At 42.4% G+C, this 22,624-nt stretch overlaps 13 non-coding genes across 13 annotated transcripts; all 13 read left to right on the forward strand.

Annotated features, from left to right (window-relative positions):
* Positions 1 to 179: 179 nt before the first annotated feature.
* On the forward strand, positions 180 to 258 carry LOC127676802 (small nucleolar RNA SNORD115). The gene has a single exon (XR_007976222.1). It is a non-coding gene; the product is annotated as a small nucleolar RNA SNORD115 (small nucleolar RNA).
* Positions 259 to 2,014: 1,756 nt separating this feature from the next.
* On the forward strand, positions 2,015 to 2,093 carry LOC127676915 (small nucleolar RNA SNORD115). The gene has a single exon (XR_007976323.1). It is a non-coding gene; the product is annotated as a small nucleolar RNA SNORD115 (small nucleolar RNA).
* Positions 2,094 to 3,851: 1,758 nt separating this feature from the next.
* On the forward strand, positions 3,852 to 3,930 carry LOC127676803 (small nucleolar RNA SNORD115). The gene has a single exon (XR_007976223.1). It is a non-coding gene; the product is annotated as a small nucleolar RNA SNORD115 (small nucleolar RNA).
* Positions 3,931 to 5,686: 1,756 nt separating this feature from the next.
* On the forward strand, positions 5,687 to 5,765 carry LOC127676916 (small nucleolar RNA SNORD115). The gene has a single exon (XR_007976324.1). It is a non-coding gene; the product is annotated as a small nucleolar RNA SNORD115 (small nucleolar RNA).
* Positions 5,766 to 7,525: 1,760 nt separating this feature from the next.
* LOC127676804 (small nucleolar RNA SNORD115) lies at positions 7,526 to 7,604 on the forward strand. Its single transcript, XR_007976224.1, has one exon. It is a non-coding gene; the product is annotated as a small nucleolar RNA SNORD115 (small nucleolar RNA).
* Positions 7,605 to 9,360: 1,756 nt separating this feature from the next.
* On the forward strand, positions 9,361 to 9,439 carry LOC127676805 (small nucleolar RNA SNORD115). Its single transcript, XR_007976225.1, has one exon. It is a non-coding gene; the product is annotated as a small nucleolar RNA SNORD115 (small nucleolar RNA).
* Positions 9,440 to 11,199: 1,760 nt separating this feature from the next.
* Positions 11,200 to 11,278, forward strand: LOC127676806 (small nucleolar RNA SNORD115). Its single transcript, XR_007976226.1, has one exon. It is a non-coding gene; the product is annotated as a small nucleolar RNA SNORD115 (small nucleolar RNA).
* A 1,756-nt stretch (positions 11,279 to 13,034) lies between these two features.
* LOC127676807 (small nucleolar RNA SNORD115) lies at positions 13,035 to 13,113 on the forward strand. The gene has a single exon (XR_007976227.1). It is a non-coding gene; the product is annotated as a small nucleolar RNA SNORD115 (small nucleolar RNA).
* A 1,758-nt stretch (positions 13,114 to 14,871) lies between these two features.
* Positions 14,872 to 14,950, forward strand: LOC127676808 (small nucleolar RNA SNORD115). Its single transcript, XR_007976228.1, has one exon. It is a non-coding gene; the product is annotated as a small nucleolar RNA SNORD115 (small nucleolar RNA).
* Positions 14,951 to 16,706: 1,756 nt separating this feature from the next.
* On the forward strand, positions 16,707 to 16,785 carry LOC127676811 (small nucleolar RNA SNORD115). The gene has a single exon (XR_007976229.1). It is a non-coding gene; the product is annotated as a small nucleolar RNA SNORD115 (small nucleolar RNA).
* A 1,760-nt stretch (positions 16,786 to 18,545) lies between these two features.
* Positions 18,546 to 18,624, forward strand: LOC127676812 (small nucleolar RNA SNORD115). Its single transcript, XR_007976230.1, has one exon. It is a non-coding gene; the product is annotated as a small nucleolar RNA SNORD115 (small nucleolar RNA).
* A 1,756-nt stretch (positions 18,625 to 20,380) lies between these two features.
* LOC127676813 (small nucleolar RNA SNORD115) lies at positions 20,381 to 20,459 on the forward strand. The gene has a single exon (XR_007976231.1). It is a non-coding gene; the product is annotated as a small nucleolar RNA SNORD115 (small nucleolar RNA).
* Positions 20,460 to 22,217: 1,758 nt separating this feature from the next.
* Positions 22,218 to 22,296, forward strand: LOC127676814 (small nucleolar RNA SNORD115). Its single transcript, XR_007976232.1, has one exon. It is a non-coding gene; the product is annotated as a small nucleolar RNA SNORD115 (small nucleolar RNA).
* Positions 22,297 to 22,624: the final 328 nt, after the last annotated feature.

The following is a 22,624-nucleotide window of genomic DNA, read 5'->3' on the forward strand; positions in this document are numbered from 1 at the left end:
AGAAATCATTCAACAAACTTTCCAGGCAGGAACCCCTTGCCTCCTTTGAAGAGCTTTCTACCCTGCAAACTTACCCACTTACCTGTGACCATTCTCAACGACGAGAATGTGTTCCTTAGCCAGGTAAGGATGTGGATAGCAGATATAAAAGCAGAAATAGCTACTGTCTCTCTACATCTGGGTCTATGATGACAGCCCAATGTCATGAAGAGAGGTGATGACATAAAAATCATGCTCAATAGGATTACGCTGAGGCCCAACCAGGTTTACAGAGTTCAAAGCCGTGGTCCTCTTACTATTTGGGGATCACTTGGGGACCTTTCCTGAGGTCCTCAGAGGCGCTTTTCCTGTTTCTGATGAAAGCAAACCTGGACACTCATGGTGAAGCTTGGTTGGCTAGCAGTGCAGGCCAACAAGCACCGAGTGTAGCATTCTATTTTTGTGCAACTGTGCGAGGACAACACATTGCTGATGACCATTTCTTTCTACTCTTTTGCAGTCATCTGCCATGCCCTCTGGGATGCCAGAAAATCACAGGTCACAGGTAAATGGAAGTTTCCTGACTCATTCCTTCCCTTAGAAAAGACATGTCCATAAGATCATGGACTCAAATTCTCACTCATTCTCCAGTTTTACATTGTAGAAAAAATTTAAGCATGCATAGAAAAGAGTTTAATTCTGAGTAAGGACCACCCTGGACACAAAATGATTAAGAGAAGTAAAATAATTTTTGAAAAACCCAATAATATTTCACACAAAATCATGTGCTGTGTCTCATGTGTAGAGGAGGATGACACATACCCAAATTTGTAGTCTCCACCAATGTTTTCTATATGGTGGCCTTGAATCATCACCCATATCCATTGCTTTGTAGAATTCTCTTTTCACATGACACTAGAGGCACTGAGTGCAGAGCTTTGCCTTATTGTTGAATGAAAGACATATAGTCCAGTCTGTGATCAACACTACTGCTGGTGTCCACATGAATTGCTCCCAATTGGCACACCTTTCAGCAATATAGGTAAAACTATCACGCAACAGGGAAGTTGCCTTTATTTAAAAGTTGTAGATCTCTTCCTCAACTCTGGTCCCTTTTCTAACCAAATTTCCTCCCCAAACATCATTTCTACTCTGACTAAAGGTCAGTGTAGAATCACCGAGAAGCTTGAGCTAATTTTCTGAGGTGGTATCAGGGCAATCTTTGTGTTGTTGAACCTAATGCCACTGTGACTCATGACAACATTGCTGGAAAGTTCCTTGCAACCTTGGGAACCTGTGTTAACTGACATGGAAATCCATTAAACCTTACACAAATGGACCTATTGCAGTCCAAATTCCCTGTCCCCTGGGAATCTGTAAATCCCATAATTTTAGTAAGAGCATTTCCCAGTGATTGCAAGTATGCAAGATAGACCTTGAGGGGGGAGGATATGATCCCGGAACCTTGATTATGGAATACACGTGTCTCTTTCTTTAGACTCGAGATCCTGTAATGACCTTTTGTAGACCTATCCTTAGGATTCAGGGGCTTCAACCTGAGAGTTGTCCCCCATGCATAGTTACATGAAAGTGATTCGTTGTGAGGAGATTGCTTCCACAAGAAGCAGTAAGTCTTCGTGTGAAATGAGTGGAACTCTGTGCCATATTACCTCATAAAGTGAAAGTCATGAAAACTTGTGGTACAGGCAGTGGTAGGAATCTTAGAGTCAGCTTCACGGGGGTGCCACTGTGAAGGTATTATTCATGTAGTGATTTCCTACAATTTCTCTGAGGTTTAAGTTTCATGTATAGGAGTGTCAACCAGGGGTTTGACCACTTGCTCTTTCCTCCTCCAGAGAAATCATTCAACAAACTTTCCAGGCAGGAACCCCTTGCCTCCTTTGAAGAGCTTTCTACCCTGCAAACTTACCCACTTACCTGTGACCATTCTCAACGCCGAGAATGTGTTCCTTAGCCAGGTAAGGATGTGGATAGCAGATATAAAAGCACAAATAGCTACTGTCTCTCTACATCTGGGTCTATGATGATAGCCCAACGTCATGAAGAGAGGTGATGACATAAAAATCATGCTCAATAGGATTACGCTGAGGCCCAACCAGGTTTACAGAGTTCAAAGCCGTGATCCTCTTACTATTTGGGGATCACTTGGGGACCTTTCCTGAGGTCCTCAGAGGCGCTTTTCCTGTTTCTGATGAAAGCAAACCTGGACACTCATGGTGAAGCTTGGCTGGCTAGCAGTGCAGGCCAACAAGCACCGAGTGTAGCATTCTATTTTCGTGCAAGTGTGAGAGGACTACACATTGCTGATGACCATTTTTTTCTACTCTTTTGCAGTCATCTGCCATGCCTTCTTGGAAGCCTGAGAATCACAGATCACAGGTAAGTGGAAGTTTCCTGACTCATTCCTTCCCTTAGAAAAAACATGTCCCTAAGAGCATGGACTCAAATTCTCACTCATTCTCCAGTTTTACATTGTAGGAAAAATTTAAGCATGCATAGAAAAGAGAGTTTAATTCTGAGTAAGGACCTCCCTGGACACAAAATGATTAAGAGAAGTAAAATAATTTCTGAAAAACCCAATAATATTTCACACATCATCATGAGCTGTGTCTCATGTGTAGCGGAGGATGACACATACCCAAATTTGTAGTCTCCACCAATGTTTTCTATATGGTTGCCAGGAATCATCACCCATATCCATTGCTTTGTACAATTCTCTTTTCCCATGACACTAGAGACACTGAGTACAGAGCTTTGCCTTATTGTTGAATGAAAGACATATAGTCCAGTCTGTGATCTACACTACTGCTGGTGTCCACATGAATTGCTCCCAATTGGCACACCTTTCAGCAATATAGGAAAAACTATCATGCAACAGGGAAGTTGCCTTTATTTAAAAGTTGTAGCTCACTTCCTCAACTATGGTCCCTTTTCTTACCAAATTTCCTCCCCAAACATCATTTCTACTCTGACTACAGGTCAGTGTAGAATCATCCAGAAGCTTGAGCTAATTTTTTGAGGTGGTATCAGGGCAATCTTTTGTTGTTGTACCTAATGCCACTGTAACTCATGACAACATTGCTGGCAAGTTCCTTGCAACATTGGGAACCTGTGTTAATTGACTTGTAAATCCATTAAACCTTATCACAAATGGACCTATTGCAGTCCAAATTCCCTGTCCCCTGGGAATATGTAAATTCCATAATTTTAGTAAGAGCATTTCCCAGTGATTGCAAGTATGCAAGATAGTCATTGAGGGGGGAGGATATGATCCCGGAACCTTGAATATGCAATACACGTGTCTCTTTCTTTAGACTCGAGATCCTGTAATGACCTTTTGTAGACCTATCCTTAGGATTCAGGGGCTTCAACCTGAAAGTTGTCCCCTACGCATAAATACTTGAAAGTGATTCGTTGTGAGGAGATTTCTTCCACAAGAAGCAGTAAGTCTTCGTGTGAAATGAGTGGAACTCTGTGCCATATTACCTCATAAAGTGAAAGTCATGAAAACTTGTGGTACAGGCAGTGGTAGGAATCTTAGAGTCAGCTTCACGGGGGTGCCACTGTGAAGGTATTATTCATGTAGAGATTTCCTACAATTTCTCTGAGGTTTAAGTTTCATGTATAGGAGTGTCAACCAGGGGTTTGACCACTTGCTCTTTCCTCCTCTAGAGAAATCATTCAACAAACTTTCCAGGCAGGAACCCCTTGCCTCCTTTGAAGAGCTTTCTACCCTGCAAACTTACCCACTTACCTGTGACCATTCTCAACGCCGAGAATGTGTTCCTTAGCCAGGTAAGGATGTGGATAGCAGATATAAAAGCAGAAATAGCTACTGTCTCTCTACATCTGGGTCTATGATGACAGCCCAATGTCATGAAGAGAGGTGATGACATAAAAATCATGCTCAATAGGATTACGCTGAGGCCCAACCAGGTTTACAGAGTTCAAAGCCGTGGTCCTCTTACTATTTGGGGATCACTTGGGGACCTTTCCTGAGGTCCTCAGAGGCGCTTTTCCTGTTTCTGATGAAAGCAAACCTGGACACTCATGGTGAAGCTTGGTTGGCTAGTAGTGCAGGCCAACAAGCACCGAGTGTAGCATTCTATTTTTGTGCAACTGTGCGAGGACAACACATTGCTGATGACCATTTCTTTCTACTCTTTTGCAGTCATCTGCCATGCCCTCTGGGATGCCAGAAAATCACAGGTCACAGGTAAATGGAAGTTTCCTGACTCATTCCTTCCCTTAGAAAAGACATGTCCATAAGAGCATGGACTCAAATTCTCACTCATTCTCCAGTTTTACATTGTAGAAAAAATTTAAGCATGCATAGAAAAGAGTTTAATTCTGAGTAAGGACCACCCTGGACACAAAATGATTAAGAGAAGTAAAATAATTTTTGAAAAACCCAATAATATTTCACACAAAATCATGAGCTGTGTCTCATGTGTAGAGGAGGATGACACATACACAAATTTGTAGTCTCCACCAATGTTTTCTATATGGTGGCCTTGAATCATCACCCATATCCATTGCTTTGTAGAATTCTCTTTTCACATGACACTAGAGGCACTGAGTGCAGAGCTTTGCCTTATTGTTGAATGAAAGACATATAGTCCAGTCTGTGATCAACACTACTGCTGGTGTCCACATGAATTGCTCCCAATTGGCACACCTTTCAGCAATATAGGTAAAACTATCACGCAACAGGGAAGTTGCCTTTATTTAAAAGTTGTAGATCTCTTCCTCAACTCTGGTCCCTTTTCTAACCAAATTTCCTCCCCAAACATCATTTCTACTCTGACTAAAGGTCAGTGTAGAATCACCCAGAAGCTTGAGCTAATTTTCTGAGGTGGTATCAGGGCAATCTTTGTGTTGTTGAACCTAATGCCACTGTGACTCATGACAACATTGCTGGAAAGTTCCTTGCAACCTTGGGAACCTGTGTTAACTGACATGGAAATCCATTAAACCTTACACAAATGGACCTATTGCAGTCCAAATTCCCTGTCCCCTGGGAATCTGTAAATCCCATAATTTTAGTAAGAGCATTTCCCAGTGATTGCAAGTATGCAAGATAGACCTTGAGGGGGGAGGATATGATCCCGGAACCTTGATTATGGAATACACGTGTCTCTTTCTTTAGACTCGAGATCCTGTAATGACCTTTTGTAGACCTATCCTTAGGATTCAGGGGCTTCAACCTGAGAGTTGTCCCCCATGCATAGTTACATGAAAGTGATTCGTTGTGAGGAGATTGCTTCCACAAGAAGCAGAAAGTCTTCGTGTGAAATGAGTGGAACTCTGTGCCATATTACCTCATAAAGTGAAAGTCATGAAAACTTGTGGTACAGGCAGTGGTAGGAATCTTAGAGTCAGCTTCACGGGGGTGCCACTGTGAAGGTATTATTCATGTAGTGATTTCCTACAATTTCTCTGAGGTTTAAGTTTCATGTATAGGAGTGTCAACCAGGGGTTTGACCACTTGCTCTTTCCTCCTCCAGAGAAATCATTCAACAAACTTTCCAGGCAGGAACCCCTTGCCTCCTTTGAAGAGCTTTCTACCCTGCAAACTTACCCACTTACCTGTGACCATTCTCAACGCCGAGAAAGTGTTCCTTAGCCAGGTAAGGATGTGGATAGCAGATATAAAAGCACAAATAGCTACTGTCTCTCTACATCTGGGTCTATGATGATAGCCCAACGTCATGAAGAGAGGTGATGACATAAAAATCATGCTCAATAGGATTACGCTGAGGCCCAACCAGGTTTACAGAGTTCAAAGCCGTGATCCTCTTACTATTTGGGGATCACTTGGGGACCTTTCCTGAGGTCCTCAGAGGCGCTTTTCCTGTTTCTGATGAAAGCAAACCTGGACACTCATGGTGAAGCTTGGCTGGCTAGCAGTGCAGGCCAACAAGCACCGAGTGTAGCATTCTATTTTCGTGCAAGTGTGCGAGGACTACACATTGCTGATGACCATTTTTTTCTACTCTTTTGCAGTCATCTGCCATGCCTTCTTGGAAGCCTGAGAATCACAGATCACAGGTAAGTGGAAGTTTCCTGACTCATTCCTTCCCTTAGAAAAAACATGTCCCTAAGAGCATGGACTCAAATTCTCACTCATTCTCCAGTTTTACATTGTAGGAAAAATTTAAGCATGCATAGAAAAGAGAGTTTAATTCTGAGTAAGGACCTCCCTGGACACAAAATGATTAAGAGAAGTAAAATAATTTCTGAAAAACCCAATAATATTTCACACATCATCATGAGCTGTGTCTCATGTGTAGCGGAGGATGACACATACCCAAATTTGTAGTCTCCACCAATGTTTTCTATATGGTTGCCAGGAATCATCACCCATATCCATTGCTTTGTACAATTCTCTTTTCCCATGACACTAGAGACACTGAGTACAGAGCTTTGCCTTATTGTTGAATGAAAGACATATAGTCCAGTCTGTGATCTACACTACTGCTGGTGTCCACATGAATTGCTCCCAATTGGCACACCTTTCAGCAATATAGGAAAAACTATCACGCAACAGGGAAGTTGCCTTTATTTAAAAGTTGTAGCTCACTTCCTCAACTATGGTCCCTTTTCTTACCAAATTTCCTCCCCAAACATCATTTCTACTCTGACTACAGGTCAGTGTAGAATCATCCAGAAGCTTGAGCTAATTTTTTGAGGTGGTATCAGGGCAATCTTTGTGTTGTTGTACCTAATGCCACTGTGACTCATGACAACATTGCTGGCAAGTTCCTTGCAACATTGGGAACCTGTGTTAATTGACTTGTAAATCCATTAAACCTTATCACAAATGGACCTATTGCAGTCCAAATTCCCTGTCCCCTGGGAATATGTAAATTCCATAATTTTAGTAAGAGCATTTCCCAGTGATTGCAAGTATGCAAGATAGTCATTGAGGGGGGAGGATATGATCCCGGAACCTTGAATATGGAATACACGTGTCTCTTTCTTTAGACTCGAGATCCTGTAATGACCTTTTGTAGACCTATCCTTAGGATTCAGGGGCTTCAACCTGAAAGTTGTCCCCTACGCATAAATACTTGAAAGTGATACGTTGTGAGGAGATTGCTTCCACAAGAAGCAGTAAGTCTTCGTGTGAAATGAGTGGAACTCTGTACCATTTTTACCTCATAAAGTGAAAGCCATGAAAATTTGTGGTACAGGCAGTGGTAGGAATCTTAGAGTCAGTTTCCCGGGGGTGCCACTGTGAAGGTATTATTCATGTAGAGATTTCCTACAATTCCTCTGAGGTTTAAGTTTCATCTATAGGAGTGTCACCCAGGGGTTTGACAGCTTGCTCTTTCCTCCTCTAGAGAAATTATTCAAAAAACTTTCCAGGCAGGGACCCCTTGCCTCCTTTGAAGAGCTTTCTACTCTGCAAACCTACCCACATACCTGTGACCATTCTCAACGCCGAGAAAGTGTTCTGTAGCCAGGTAAGGATGTGGATAGCAGATATAAAAGCACAAATAGCTACTTTCTCTCTACTCCTGGGTCTATGATGACAGCCCAATGTCATGAAGAGAGGTGATGACATAAAAATCATGCTCAATAGGATTACGCTGAGGCCCAACCAGGTTACAGAGTTCAAAGCCGTGGTCCTTTTACTATTTGGGGATCACTTGGGGACCTTTCATGAGGTCCTCAGAGGCACTTTTCCTGATTCTGATGAGAGCAAACCTGGACACTCATAGTGACGCTTGGTTGGATAGCAGTGCAGGCCAACAAGCACCGAGTGTAGCATTCTATTTTTGTGCAACTGTGCGAGGACAACACATTGCTGATGACCATTTCTTTCTACTCTTTTGCAGTCATCTGCCATGCCCTCTGGGATGCCAGAAAATCACAGGTCACAGGTAAGTGGAAGTTTCCTGACTCATTCCTTCCCTTACAAAAGACATGTCCGTAAGAGCATGGACTCAAATTCTCACTCATTCTCCAGTTTTACATTGTAGGAAAAATTTAAGCATGCATAGAAAAGAGTTTAATTCTGAGTAAGGACCACCCTGGACACCAAATGATTAAGAGAAGTAAAATAATTTTTGAAAAACCCAATAATATTTTACACATAATCATGAGCTGTGTCTCATGTGTAGAGGAGGATGACACATACCCAAATTTGTAGTCTCCACCAATGTTTTCTATATGGTGGCCTTGAATCATCACCCATATCCATTGCTTTGTAGAATTCTCTTTTCACATGACACTAGAGGCACTGAGTGCAGAGCTTTGCCTTATTGTTGAATGAAAGACATATAGTCCAGTCTGTGATCAACACTACTGCTGGTGTCCACATGAATTGCTCCCAATTGGCACACCTTTCAGCAATATAGGTAAAACTATCACGCAACAGGGAAGTTGCCTTTATTTAAAAGTTGTAGCTCTCTTCCTCAACTCTGGTCCCTTTTCTAACCAAATTTCCTCCCCAAACATCATTTCTACTCTGACTAAAGGTCAGTGTAGAATCACCCAGAAGCTTGAGCTAATTTTCTGAGGTGGTATCAGGGCAATCTTTGTGTTGTTGAAACTAATGCCACTGTGACTCATGACAACATTGCTGGAAAGTTCCTTGCAACCTTGGGAACCTGTGTTAACTGACATGGAAATCCATTAAACCTTATCACAAATGGACCTATTGCAGTCCAAATTCCCTGTCCCCTGGGAATCTGTAAATCCCATAATTTTAGTAAGAGCATTTCCCAGTGATTGCAAGTATGCAAGATAGACCTGGAGGGGGGAGGATATGATCCCGGAACCTTGATTATGGAATACACGTATACCTTTCTTTAGACTCGAGATCCTGTAATGACCTTTTGTAGACCTATCCTTAGGATTCAGGGGCTTCAACCTGAGAGTTGTCCCCTATGCATAGTTACATGAAAGTGAATCGTTGTGAGGAGATTGCTTCCACAAGAAGCAGTAAGTCTTCGTGTGAAATGAGTGGAACTCTGTGCCATATTACCTCATAAAGTGAAAGTCATGAAAACTTGTGGTACAGGCAGTGGTAGGAATCTTAGAGTCAGCTTCACGGGGGTGCCACTGTGAAGGTATTATTCATGTAGAGATTTCCTACAATTTCTCTGAGGTTTAAGTTTCATGTATAGGAGTGTCAACCAGGGGTTTGACCACTTGCTCTTTCCTCCTCTAGAGAAATCATTCAACAAACTTTCCGGGCAGGAACCCCTTGCCTCCTTTGAAGAGCTTTCTACCCTGCAAACTTACCCACTTACCTGTGACCATTCTCAACGCCGAGAAAGTGTTCCTTAGCCAGGTAAGGATGTGGATAGCAGATATAAAAGCACAAATAGCTACTGTCTCTCTACATCTGGGTCTATGATGACAGCCCAATGTCATGAAGAGAGGTGATGACATAAAAATCATGCTCAATAGGATTACGCTGAGGCCCAACCAGGTTTACAGAGTTCAAAGCCGTGGTCCTCTTACTATTTGGGGATCACTTGGGGACCTTTCCTGAGGTCCTCAGAGGCGCTTTTCCTGTTTCTGATGAAAGCAAACCTGGACACTCATGGTGAAGCTTGGTTGGCTAGCAGTGCAGGCCAACAAGCACCGAGTGTAGCATTCTATTTTCGTGCAAGTGTGCGAGGACTACACATTGCTGATGACCATTTCTTTCTACTCTTTTGCAGTCATCTGCCATGCCTTCTTGGAAGCCAGAGAATCACAGATCACAGGTAAGTGGAAGTTTCCTGACTCATTCCTTCCCTAAGAAAAAACATGTCCCTAAGAGCATGGACTCAAATTCTCACTCATTCTCCAGTTTTACATTGTAGGAAAAATTTAAGCATGCATAGAAAAGAGAGTTTAATTCTGAGTAAGGACCTCCCTGGACACAAAATGATTAAGAGAAGTAAAATAATTTCTGAAAAACCCAATAATATTTCACACATCATCATGAGCTGTGTCTCATGTGTAGCGGAGGATTACACATACCCAAATTTGTAGTCTCCACCAATGTTTTCTATATGGTTGCCAGGAATCATCACCCATATCCATTGCTTTGTACAATTCTCTTTTCCCATGACACTAGAGACACTGAGTACAGAGCTTTGCCTTATTGTTGAATGAAAGACATATAGTCCAGTCTGTGATCTACACTACTGCTGGTGTCCACATGAATTGCTTCCAATTGGCACACCTTTCAGCAATATAGGAAAAACTATCACGCAACAGGGAAGTTGCCTTTATTTAAAAGTTGTAGCTCACTTCCTCAACTATGGTCCCTTTTCTTACCAAATTTCCTCCCCAAACATCATTTCTACTCTGACTACAGGTCAGTGTAGAATCATCCAGAAGCTTGAGCTAATTTTCTGAGGTGGTATCAGGGCAATCTTTGTGTTGTTGAACCTAATGCCACTGTGACTCATGACAACATTGCTGGCAAGTTCCTTGCAACATTGGGAACCTGTGTTAATTGACTTGTAAATCCATTAAACCTTATCACAAATGGACCTATTGCAGTCCAAATTCCCTGTCCCCTGGGAATATGTAAATTCCATAATTTTAGTAAGAGCATTTCCCAGTGATTGCAAGTATGCAAGATAGTCATTGAGGGGGGAGGATATGATCCCGGAACCTTGAATATGGAATACACGTGTCTCTTTCTTTAGACTCGAGATCCTGTAATGACCTTTTGTAGAACTATCCTTAGGATTCAGGGGCTTCAACCTGAGAGTTTTCCCCTACGCATAAATACATGAAAGTGATACGTTGTGAGGAGATTGCTTCCACAAGAAGCAGTAAGTCTTCGTGTGAAATGAGTGGAACTCTGTACCATTTTTACCTCATAAAGTGAAAGCCATGAAAATTTGTGGTACAGGCAGTGGTAGGAATCTTAGAGTCAGTTTCCCGGGGGTGCCACTGTGAAGGTATTATTCATGTAGAGATTTCCTACAATTCCTCTGAGGTTTAAGTTTCATGTATAGGAGTGTCAACCAGGGGTTTGACAGCTTGCTCTTTCCTCCTCTAGAGAAATTATTCAAAAAACTTTCCAGGCAGGGACCCCTTGCCTCCTTTGAAGAGCTTTCTACTCTGCAAACCTACCCACATACCTGTGACCATTCTCAACGCCGAGAAAGTGTTCTGTAGCCAGGTAAGGATGTGGATAGCAGATATAAAAGCACAAATAGCTACTTTCTCTCTACTCCTGGGTCTATGATGACAGCCCAATGTCATGAAGAGAGGTGATGACATAAAAATCATGCTCAATAGGATTACGCTGAGGCCCAACCAGGTTACAGAGTTCAAAGCCGTGGTCCTTTTACTATTTGGGGATCACTTGGGGACCTTTCCTGAGGTCCTCAGAGGCACTTTTCCTGATTCTGATGAGAGCAAACCTGGACACTCATAGTGACGCTTGGTTGGATAGCAGTGCAGGCCAACAAGCACCGAGTGTAGCATTCTATTTTTGTGCAACTGTGCGAGGACAACACATTGCTGATGACCATTTCTTTCTACTCTTTTGCAGTCATCTGCCGTGCCCTCTGGGATGCCAGAAAATCACAGGTCACAGGTAAGTGGAAGTTTCCTGACTCATTCCTTCACTTACAAAAGACATGTCCGTAAGAGCATGGACTCAAATTCTCACTCATTCTCCAGTTTTACATTGTAGGAAAAATTTAAGCATGCATAGAAAAGAGTTTAATTCTGAGTAAGGACCACCCTGGACACAAAATGATTAAGAGAAGTAAAATAATTTTTGAAAAACCCAATAATATTTCACACATAATCATGAGCTGTGTCTCATGTGTAGAGGAGGATGACACATACCCAAATTTGTAGTCTCCACCAATGTTTTCTATATGGTGGCCTTGAATCATCACCCATATCCATTGCTTTGTAGAATTCTCTTTTCACATGACACTAGAGGCACTGAGTGCAGAGCTTTGCCTTATTGTTGAATGAAAGACATATAGTCCAGTCTGTGATCAACACTACTGCTGGTGTCCACATGAATTGCTCCCAGTTGGCACACCTTTCAGCAATATAGGTAAAACTATCACGCAACAGGGAAGTTGCCTTTATTTAAAAGTAGTAGCTCTCTTCCTCAACTCTGGTCCCTTTTCTAACCAAATTTCGTCCCCAAACATCATTTCTACTCTGACTAAAGGTCAGTGTAGAATCACCCAGAAGCTTGAGCTAATTTTCTGAGGTGGTATCAGGGCAATCTTTGTGTTGTTGAAGCTAATGCAACTGTGACTCATGACAACATTGCTGGAAAGTTCCTTGCAACCTTGGGAACCTGTGTTAACTGACATGGAAATCCATTAAACCTTATCACAAATGGACCTATTGCAGTCCAAATTCCCTGTCCCCTGGGAATCTGTAAATCCCATAATTTTAGTAAGAGCATTTCCCAGTGATTGCAAGTATGCAAGATAGACCTTGAGGGGGGAGGATATGATCCCGGAACCTTGATTATGGAATACACGTGTCTCTTTCTTTAGACTCGAGATCCTGTAATGACCTTTTGTAGACCTATCCTTAGGATTCAGGGGCTTCAACCTGAGAGTTGTCCCCTATGCATAGTTACATGAAAGTGATTCGTTGTGAGGAGATTGCTTCCACAAGAAGCAGTAAGTCTTCGTGTGAAATGAGTGGAACTCTGTGCCATATTACCTCATAAAGTGAAAGTCATGAAAACTTGTGGTACAGGCAGTGGTAGGAATCTTAGAGTCAGCTTCACGGGGGTGCCACTGTGAAGGTATTATTCATGTAGAGATTTCCTACAATTTCTCTGAGGTTTAAGTTTCATGTATAGGAGTGTCAACCAGGGGTTTGACCACTTGCTCTTTCCTCCTCTAGAGAAATCATTCAACAAACTTTCCAGGCAGGAACCCCTTGCCTCCTTTGAAGAGCTTTCTACCCTGCAAACTTACCCACTTACCTGTGACCATTCTCAACGCCGAGAAAGTGTTCCTTAGCCAGGTAAGGATGTGGATAGCAGATATAAAAGCACAAATAGCTACTGTCTCTCTACATCTGGGTCTATGATGACAGCCCAATGTCATGAAGAGAGGTGATGACATAAAAATCATGCTCAATAGGATTACGCTGAGGCCCAACCAGGTTTACAGAGTTCAAAGCCGTGGTCCTCTTACTACTTGGGGATCACTTGGGGACCTTTCCTGAGGTCCTCAGAGGCGCTTTTCCTGTTTCTGATGAAAGCAAACCTGGACACTCATGGTGAAGCTTGGTTGGCTAGCAGTGCAGGCCAACAAGCACCGAGTGTAGCATTCTATTTTCGTGCAAGTGTGCGAGGACTACACATTGCTGATGACCATTTCTTTCTACTCTTTTGCAGTCATCTGCCATGCCTTCTTGGAAGCCAGAGAATCACAGATCACAGGTAAGTGGAAGTATCCTGACTCATTCCTTCCCTAAGAAAAAACATGTCCCTAAGAGCATGGACTCAAATTCTCACTCATTCTCCAGTTTTACATTGTAGGAAAAATTTAAGCATGCATAGAAAAGAGAGTTTAATTCTGAGTAAGGACCTCCCTGGACACAAAATGATTAAGAGAAGTAAAATAATTTCTGAAAAACCCAATAATATTTCACACATCATCATGAGCTGTGTCTCATGTGTAGCGGAGGATGACACATACCCAAATTTGTAGTCTCCACCAATGTTTTCTATATGGTTGCCAGGAATCATCACCCATATCCATTGCTTTGTACAATTCTCTTTTCCCATGACACTAGAGACACTGAGTACAGAGCTTTGCCTTATTGTTGAATGAAAGACATATAGTCCAGTCTGTGATCTACACTACTGCTGGTGTCCACATGAATTGCTCCCAATTGTCACACCTTTCAGCAATATAGGAAAAACTATCACGCAACAGGGAAGTTGCCTTTATTTAAAAGTTGTAGCTCACTTCCTCAACTATGGTCCCTTTTCTTACCAAATTTCCTCCCCAAACATCATTTCTACTCTGACTACAGGTCAGTGTAGAATCATCCAGAAGCTAGAGCTAATTTTCTGAGGTGGTATCAGGGCAATCTTTGTGTTGTTGAACCTAATGCCACTGTGACTCATGACAACATTGCTGGAAAGTTCCTTGCAACATTGGGAACCTGTGTTAATTGACTTGTAAATCCATTAAACCTTATCACAAATGGACCTATTGCAGTCCAAATTCCCTGTCCCCTGGGAATATGTAAATTCCATAATTTTAGTAAGAGCATTTCCCAGTGATTGCAAGTATGCAAGATAGACATTGAGGGGGGAGGATATGATCCCGGAACCTTGAATATGGAATACACGTGTCTCTTTCTTTAGACTCGAGATCCTGTAATGACCTTTTGTAGACCTATCCTTAGGATTCAGGGGCTTCAACCTGAGAGTTGTCCCCTACGCATAAATACATGAAAGTGATACGTTGTGAGGAGATTGCTTCCACAAGAAGCAGTAAGTCTTCGTGTGAAATGAGTGGAACTCTGTACCATTTTTACCTCATAAAGTGAAAGCCATGAAAATTTGTGGTACAGGCAGTGGTAGGAATCTTAGAGTCAGTTTCCCGGGGGTGCCATTGTGACGGTATTATTCATGTAGAGATTTCCTAATTCCTCTGAGGTTTATGTTTCATCTATAGGAGTATCAACCAGGGGTTTGAGAGCTTGCTCTTTCCTCCTCTAGAGAAATTATTCAAAAAACTTTCCAGGCAGGGACCCCTTGCCTCCTTTGAAGAGCTTTATACTCTGCAAACCTACCCACATACCTGTGACCATTCTCAACGCCGAGAAAGTGTTCTGTAGCCAGGTAAGGATGTGGATAGCAGATATAAAAGCACAAATAGCTACTTTCTCTCTACTCCTGGGTCTATGATGACAGCCCAATGTCATGAAGAGAGGTGATGACATAAAAATCATGCTCAATAGGATTACGCTGAGGCCCAACCAGGTTACAGAGTTCAAAGCCGTGGTCCTTTTACTATTTGGGGATCACTTGGGGACCTTTCCTGAGGTCCTCAGAGGCACTTTTCCTGATTCTGATGAGAGCAAACCTGGACACTCATAGTGACGCTTGGTTGGATAGCAGTGCAGGCCAACAAGCACCGAGTGTAGCATTCTATTTTTGTGCAACTGTGCGAGGACAACACATTGCTGATGACCATTTCTTTCTACTCTTTTGCAGTCATCTGCCGTGCCCTCTGGGATGCCAGAAAATCACAGGTCACAGGTAAGTGGAAGTTTCCTGACTCATTCCTTCACTTACAAAAGACATGTCCGTAAGAGCATGGACTCAAATTCTCACTCATTCTCCAGTTTTACATTGTAGGAAAAATTTAAGCATGCATAGAAAAGAGTTTAATTCTGAGTAAGGACCACCCTGGACACAAAATGATTAAGAGAAGTAAAATAATTTTTGAAAAACCCAATAATATTTCACACATAATCATGAGCTGTGTCTCATGTGTAGAGGAGGATGACACATACCCAAATTTGTAGTCTCCACCAATGTTTTCTATATGGTGGCCTTGAATCATCACCCATATCCATTGCTTTGTAGAATTCTCTTTTCACATGACACTAGAGGCACTGAGTGCAGAGCTTTGCCTTATTGTTGAATGAAAGACATATAGTCCAGTCTGTGATCAACACTACTGCTGGTGTCCACATGAATTGCTCCCAGTTGGCACACCTTTCAGCAATATAGGTAAAACTATCACGCAACAGGGAAGTTGCCTTTATTTAAAAGTAGTAGCTCTCTTCCTCAACTCTGGTCCCTTTTCTAACCAAATTTCGTCCCCAAACATCATTTCTACTCTGACTAAAGGTCAGTGTAGAATCACCCAGAAGCTTGAGCTAATTTTCTGAGGTGGTATCAGGGCAATCTTTGTGTTGTTGAAGCTAATGCAACTGTGACTCATGACAACATTGCTGGAAAGTTCCTTGCAACCTTGGGAACCTGTGTTAACTGACATGGAAATCCATTAAACCTTATCACAAATGGACCTATTGCAGTCCAAATTCCCTGTCCCCTGGGAATCTGTAAATCCCATAATTTTAGTAAGAGCATTTCCCAGTGATTGCAAGTATGCAAGATAGACCTTGAGGGGGGAGGATATGATCCCTGAACCTTGATTATGGAATACACGTGTCTCTTTCTTTAGACTCGAGATCCTGTAATGACCTTTTGTAGACCTATCCTTAGGATTCAGGGGCTTCAACCTGAGAGTTGTCCCCTATGCATAGTTACATGAAAGTGATTCGTTGTGAGGAGAGCGCTTCCACAAGAAGCAGTAAGTCTTCGTGTGAAATGAGTGGAACTCTGTGCCATATTACCTCATAAAGTGAAAGTCATGAAAACTTGTGGTACAGGCAGTGGTAGGAATCTTAGAGTCAGCTTCACGGGGGTGCCACTGTGAAGGTATTATTCATGTAGAGATTTCCTACAATTTCTCTGAGGTTTAAGTTTCATGTATAGGAGTGTCAACCAGGGGTTTGACCACTTGCTCTTTCCTCCTCTAGAGAAATCATTCAACAAACTTTCCAGGCAGGAACCCCTTGCCTCCTTTGAAGAGCTTTCTACCCTGCAAACTTACCCACTTACCTGTGACCATTCTCAACGCCGAGAAAGTGTTCCTTAGCCAGGTAAGGATGTGGATAGCAGATATAAAAGCACAAATAGCTACTGTCTCTCTACATCTGGGTCTATGATGACAGCCCAATGTCATGAAGAGAGGTGATGACATAAAAATCATGCTCAATAGGATTACGCTGAGGCCCAACCAGGTTTACAGAGTTCAAAGCCGTGGTCCTCTTACTATTTGGGGATCACTTGGGGACCTTTCCTGAGGTCCTCAGAGGCGCTTTTCCTGTTTCTGATGAAAGCAAACCTGGACACTCATGGTGAAGCTTGGTTGGCTAGCAGTGCAGGCCAACAAGCACCGAGTGTAGCATTCTATTTTCGTGCAAGTGTGCGAGGACTACACATTGCTGATGACCATTTCTTTCTACTCTTTTGCAGTCATCTGCCATGCCTTCTTGGAAGCCAGAGAATCACAGATCACAGGTAAGTGGAAGTTTCCTGACTCATTCCTTCCCTAAGAAAAAACATGTCCCTAAGAGCATGGACTCAAATTCTCACTCATTCTCCAGTTTTACATTGTAGGAAAAATTTAAGCATGCATAGAAAAGAGAGTTTAATTCTGAGTAAGGACCTCCCTGGACACAAAATGATTAAGAGAAGTAAAATAATTTCTGAAAAACCCAATAATATTTCACACATCATCATGAGCTGTGTCTCATGTGTAGCGGAGGATGACACATACCCAAATTTGTAGTCTCCACCAATGTTTTCTATATGGTTGCCAGGAATCATCACCCATATCCATTGCTTTGTACAATTCTCTTTTCCCATGACACTAGAGACACTGAGTACAGAGCTTTGCCTTATTGTTGAATGAAAGACATATAGTCCAGTCTGTGATCTACACTACTGCTGGTGTCCACATGAATTGCTCCCAATTGTCACACCTTTCAGCAATATAGGAAAAACTATCACGCAACAGGGAAGTTGCCTTTATTTAAAAGTTGTAGCTCACTTCCTCAACTATGGTCCCTTTTCTTACCAAATTTCCTCCCCAAACATCATTTCTACTCTGACTACAGGTCAGTGTAGAATCATCCAGAAGCTAGAGCTAATTTTCTGAGGTGGTATCAGGGCAATCTTTGTGTTGTTGAACCTAATGCCACTGTGACTCATGACAACATTGCTGGAAAGTTCCTTGCAACATTGGGAACCTGTGTTAATTGACTTGTAAATCCATTAAACCTTATCACAAATGGACCTATTGCAGTCCAAATTCCCTGTCCCCTGGGAATATGTAAATTCCATAATTTTAGTAAGAGCATTTCCCAGTGATTGCAAGTATGCAAGATAGACATTGAGGGGTGAGGATATGATCCCGGAACCTTGAATATGGAATACACGTGTCTCTTTCTTTAGACTCGAGATCCTGTAATGACCTTTTGTAGACCTATCCTTAGGATTCAGGGGCTTCAACCTGAGAGTTGTCCCCTACGCATAAATACATGAAAGTGATACGTTGTGAGGAGATTGCTTCCACAAGAAGCAGTAAGTCTTCGTGTGAAATGAGTGGAACTCTGTACCATTTTTACCTCATAAAGTGAAAGCCATGAAAATTTGTGGTACAGGCAGTGGTAGGAATCTTAGAGTCACTTTCCCGGGGGTGCCACTGTGAAGGTATTATTCATGTAGAGATTTCCTACAATTCCTCTGAGGTTTATGTTTCATCTATAGGAGTATCAACCAGGGGTTTGACAGCTTGCTCTTTCCTCCTCTAGAGAAATTATTCAAAAAACTTTCCAGGCAGGGACCCCTTGCCTCCTTTGAAGAGCTTTCTACTCTGCAAACCTACCCACATACCTGTGACCATTCTTAACGCCGAGAAAGTGTTCTGTAGCCAGGTAAGGATGTGGATAGCAGATATAAAAGCACAAATAGCTACTTTCTCTCTACTCCTGGGTCTATGATGACAGCCCAATGTCATGAAGAGAGGTGATGACATAAAAATCATGCTCAATAGGATTACGCTGAGGCCCAACCAGGTTACAGAGTTCAAAGCCGTGGTCCTTTTACTATTTGGGGATCACTTGGGGACCTTTCCTGAGGTCCTCAGAGGCACTTTTCCAGATTCTGATGAGAGCAAACCTGGACACTCTTAGTGACGCTTGGTTGGATAGCAGTGCAGGCCAACAAGCACCGAGTGTAGCATTCTATTTTTGTGCAACTGTGCGAGGACAACACATTGCTGATGACCATTTCTTTCTACTCTTTTGCAGTCATCTGCCATGCCCTCTGGGATGCCAGAAAATCACAGGTCACAGGTAAGTGGAAGTTTCCTGACTCATTCCTTCCCTTACAAAAGACATGTCCGTAAGAGCATGGACTCAAATTCTCACTCATTCTCCAGTTTTACATTGTAGGAAAAATTTAAGCATGCATAGAAAAGAGTTTAATTCTGAGTAAGGACCACCCTGGACACAAAATGATTAAGAGAAGTAAAATAATTTTTGAAAAACCCAATAATATTTCACACATAATCATGAGCTGTGTCTCATGTGTAGAGGAGGATGACACATACCCAAATTTGTAGTCTCCACCAATGTTTTCTATATGGTGGCCTTGAATCATCACCCATATCCATTGCTTTGTAGAATTCTCTTTTCACATGACACTAGAGGCACTGAGTGCAGAGCTTTGCCTTATTGTTGAATGAAAGACATATAGTCCAGTCTGTGATCAACACTACTGCTGGTGTCCACATGAATTGCTCCCAGTTGGCACACCTTTCAGCAATATAGGTAAAACTATCACGCAACAGGGAAGTTGCCTTTATTTAAAAGTAGTAGCTCTCTTCCTCAACTCTGGTCCCTTTTCTAACCAAATTTCCTCCCCAAACATCATTTCTACTCTGACTAAAGGTCAGTGTAGAATCACCCAGAAGCTTGAGCTAATTTTCTGAGGTGGTATCAGGGCAATCTTTGTGTTGTTGAACCTAATGCCACTGTGACTCATGACAACATTGCTGGAAAGTTCCTTGCAACCTTGGGAACCTGTGTTAACTGACATGGAAATCCATTAAACCTTATCACAAATGGACCTATTGCAGTCCAAATTCCCTGTCCCCTGGGAATCTGTAAATCCCATAATTTTAGTAAGAGCATTTCCCAGTGATTGCAAGTATGCAAGATAGACCTTGAGGGGGGAGGATATGATCCCGGAACCTTGATTATGGAATACACGTGTCTCTTTCTTTAGACTCGAGATCCTGTAATGACCTTTTGTAGACCTATCCTTAGGATTCAGGGGCTTCAACCTGAGAGTTGTCCCCTATGCATAGTTACATGAAAGTGATTCGTTGTGAGGAGATTTCTTCCACAAGAAGCAGTAAGTCTTCGTGTGAAATGAGTGGAACTCTGTGCCATATTACCTCATAAAGTGAAAGTCATGAAAACTTGTGGTACAGGCAGTGGTAGGAATCTTAGAGTCAGCTTCACGGGGGTGCCACTGTGAAGGTATTATTCATGTAGAGATTTCCTACAATTTCTCTGAGGTTTAAGTTTCATGTATAGGAGTGTCAACCAGGGGTTTGACCACTTGCTCTTTCCTCCTCTAGAGAAATCATTCAACAAACTTTCCAGGCAGGAACCCCTTGCCTCCTTTGAAGAGCTTTCTACCCTGCAAACTTACCCACTTACCTGTGACCATTCTCAACGCCGAGAAAGTGTTCCTTAGCCAGGTAAGGATGTGGATAGCAGATATAAAAGCACAAATAGCTACTGTCTCTCTACATCTGGGTCTATGATGACAGCCCAATGTCATGAAGAGAGGTGATGACATAAAAATCATGCTCAATAGGATTACGCTGAGGCCCAACCAGGTTTACAGAGTTCAAAGCCGTGGTCCTCTTACTATTTGGGGATCACTTGGGGACCTTTCCTGAGGTCCTCAGAGGCGCTTTTCCTGTTTCTGATGAAAGCAAACCTGGACACTCATGGTGAAGCTTGGTTGGCTAGCAGTGCAGGCCAACAAGCACCAAGTGTAGCATTCTATTTTCGTGCAAGTGTGCGAGGACTACACATTGCTGATGACCATTTCTTTCTACTCTTTTGCAGTCATCTGCCATGCCTTCTTGGAAGCCAGAGAATCACAGATCACAGGTAAGTGGAAGTTTCCTGACTCATTCCTTCCCTAAGAAAAAACATGTCCCTAAGAGCATGGACTCAAATTCTCACTCATTCTCCAGTTTTACATTGTAGGAAAAATTTAAGCATGCATAGAAAAGAGTTTAATTCTGAGTAAGGACCACCCTGGACACAAAATGATTAAGAGAAGTAAAATAATTTCTGAAAAACCCAATAATATTTCACACATCATCATGAGCTGTGTCTCATGTGTAGCGGAGGATGACACATACCCAAATTTGTAGTCTCCACCAATGTTTTCTATATGGTTGCCAGGAATCATCACACATATCCATTGCTTTGTACAATTCTCTTTTCCCATGACACTAGAGACACTGAGTACAGAGCTTTGCCTTATTGTTGAATGAAAGACATATAGTCCAGTCTGTGATCTACACTACTGCTGGTGTCCACATGAATTGCTCCCAATTGGCACACCTTTCAGCAATATAGGAAAAACTATCACGCAACAGGGAAGTTGCCTTTATTTAAAAGTTGTAGCTCACTTCCTCAACTATGGTCCCTTTTCTTACCAAATTTCCTCCCCAAACATCATTTCTACTCTGACTACAGGTCAGTGTAGAATCATCCAGAAGCTTGAGCTAATTTTCTGAGGTGGTATCAGGGCAATCTTTGTGTTGTTGAACCTAATGCCACTGTGACTCATGACAACATTGCTGGCAAGTTCCTTGCAACATTGGGAACCTGTGTTAATTGACTTGTAAATCCATTAAACCTTATCACAAATGGACCTATTGCAGTCCAAATTCCCTGTCCCCTGGGAATATGTAAATTCCATAATTTTAGTAAGAGCATTTCCCAGTGATTGCAAGTATGCAAGATAGTCATTGAGGGGGGAGGATATGATCCCGGAACCTTGAATATGGAATACACGTGTCTCTTTCTTTAGACTCGAGATCCTGTAATGACCTTTTGTAGACCTATCCTTAGGATTCAGGGGCTTCAACCTGAGAGTTGTCCCCTACGCATAAATACATGAAAGTGATACGTTGTGAGGAGATTGCTTCCACAAGAAGCAGTAAGTCTTCGTGTGAAATGAGTGGAACTCTGTACCATTTTTACCTCATAAAGTGAAAGCCATGAAAATTTGTGGTACAGGCAGTGGTAGGAATCTTAGAGTCACTTTCCCGGGGGTGCCACTGTGAAGGTATTATTCATGTAGAGATTTCCTACAATTCCTCTGAGGTTTATGTTTCATCTATAGGAGTATCAACCAGGGGTTTGACAGCTTGCTCTTTCCTCCTCTAGAGAAATTATTCAAAAAACTTTCCAGGCAGGGACCCCTTGCCTCCTTTGAAGAGCTTTCTACTCTGCAAACCTACCCACATACCTGTGACCATTCTCAACGCCGAGAAAGTGTTCTGTAGCCAGGTAAGGATGTGGATAGCAGATATAAAAGCACAAATAGCTACTTTCTCTCTACTCCTGGGTCTATGATGACAGCCCAATGTCATGAAGAGAGGTGATGACATAAAAATCATGCTCAATAGGATTACGCTGAGGCCCAACCAGGTTACAGAGTTCAAAGCCGTGGTCCTTTTACTATTTGGGGATCACTTGGGGACCTTTCCTGAGGTCCTCAGAGGCACTTTTCCAGATTCTGATGAGAGCAAACCTGGACACTCTTAGTGACGCTTGGTTGGATAGCAGTGCAGGCCAACAAGCACCGAGTGTAGCATTCTATTTTTGTGCAACTGTGCGAGGACAACACATTGCTGATGACCATTTCTTTCTACTCTTTTGCAGTCATCTGCCATGCCCTCTGGGATGCCAGAAAATCACAGGTCACAGGTAAGTGGAAGTTTCCTGACTCATTCCTTCCCTTACAAAAGAC

The sequence above is a fragment of the Apodemus sylvaticus genome, chromosome 1 (assembly GCF_947179515.1).
Source record: "Apodemus sylvaticus chromosome 1, mApoSyl1.1, whole genome shotgun sequence".
In the NCBI taxonomy this organism is placed as follows: Eukaryota; Metazoa; Chordata; class Mammalia; order Rodentia; family Muridae; genus Apodemus; species Apodemus sylvaticus.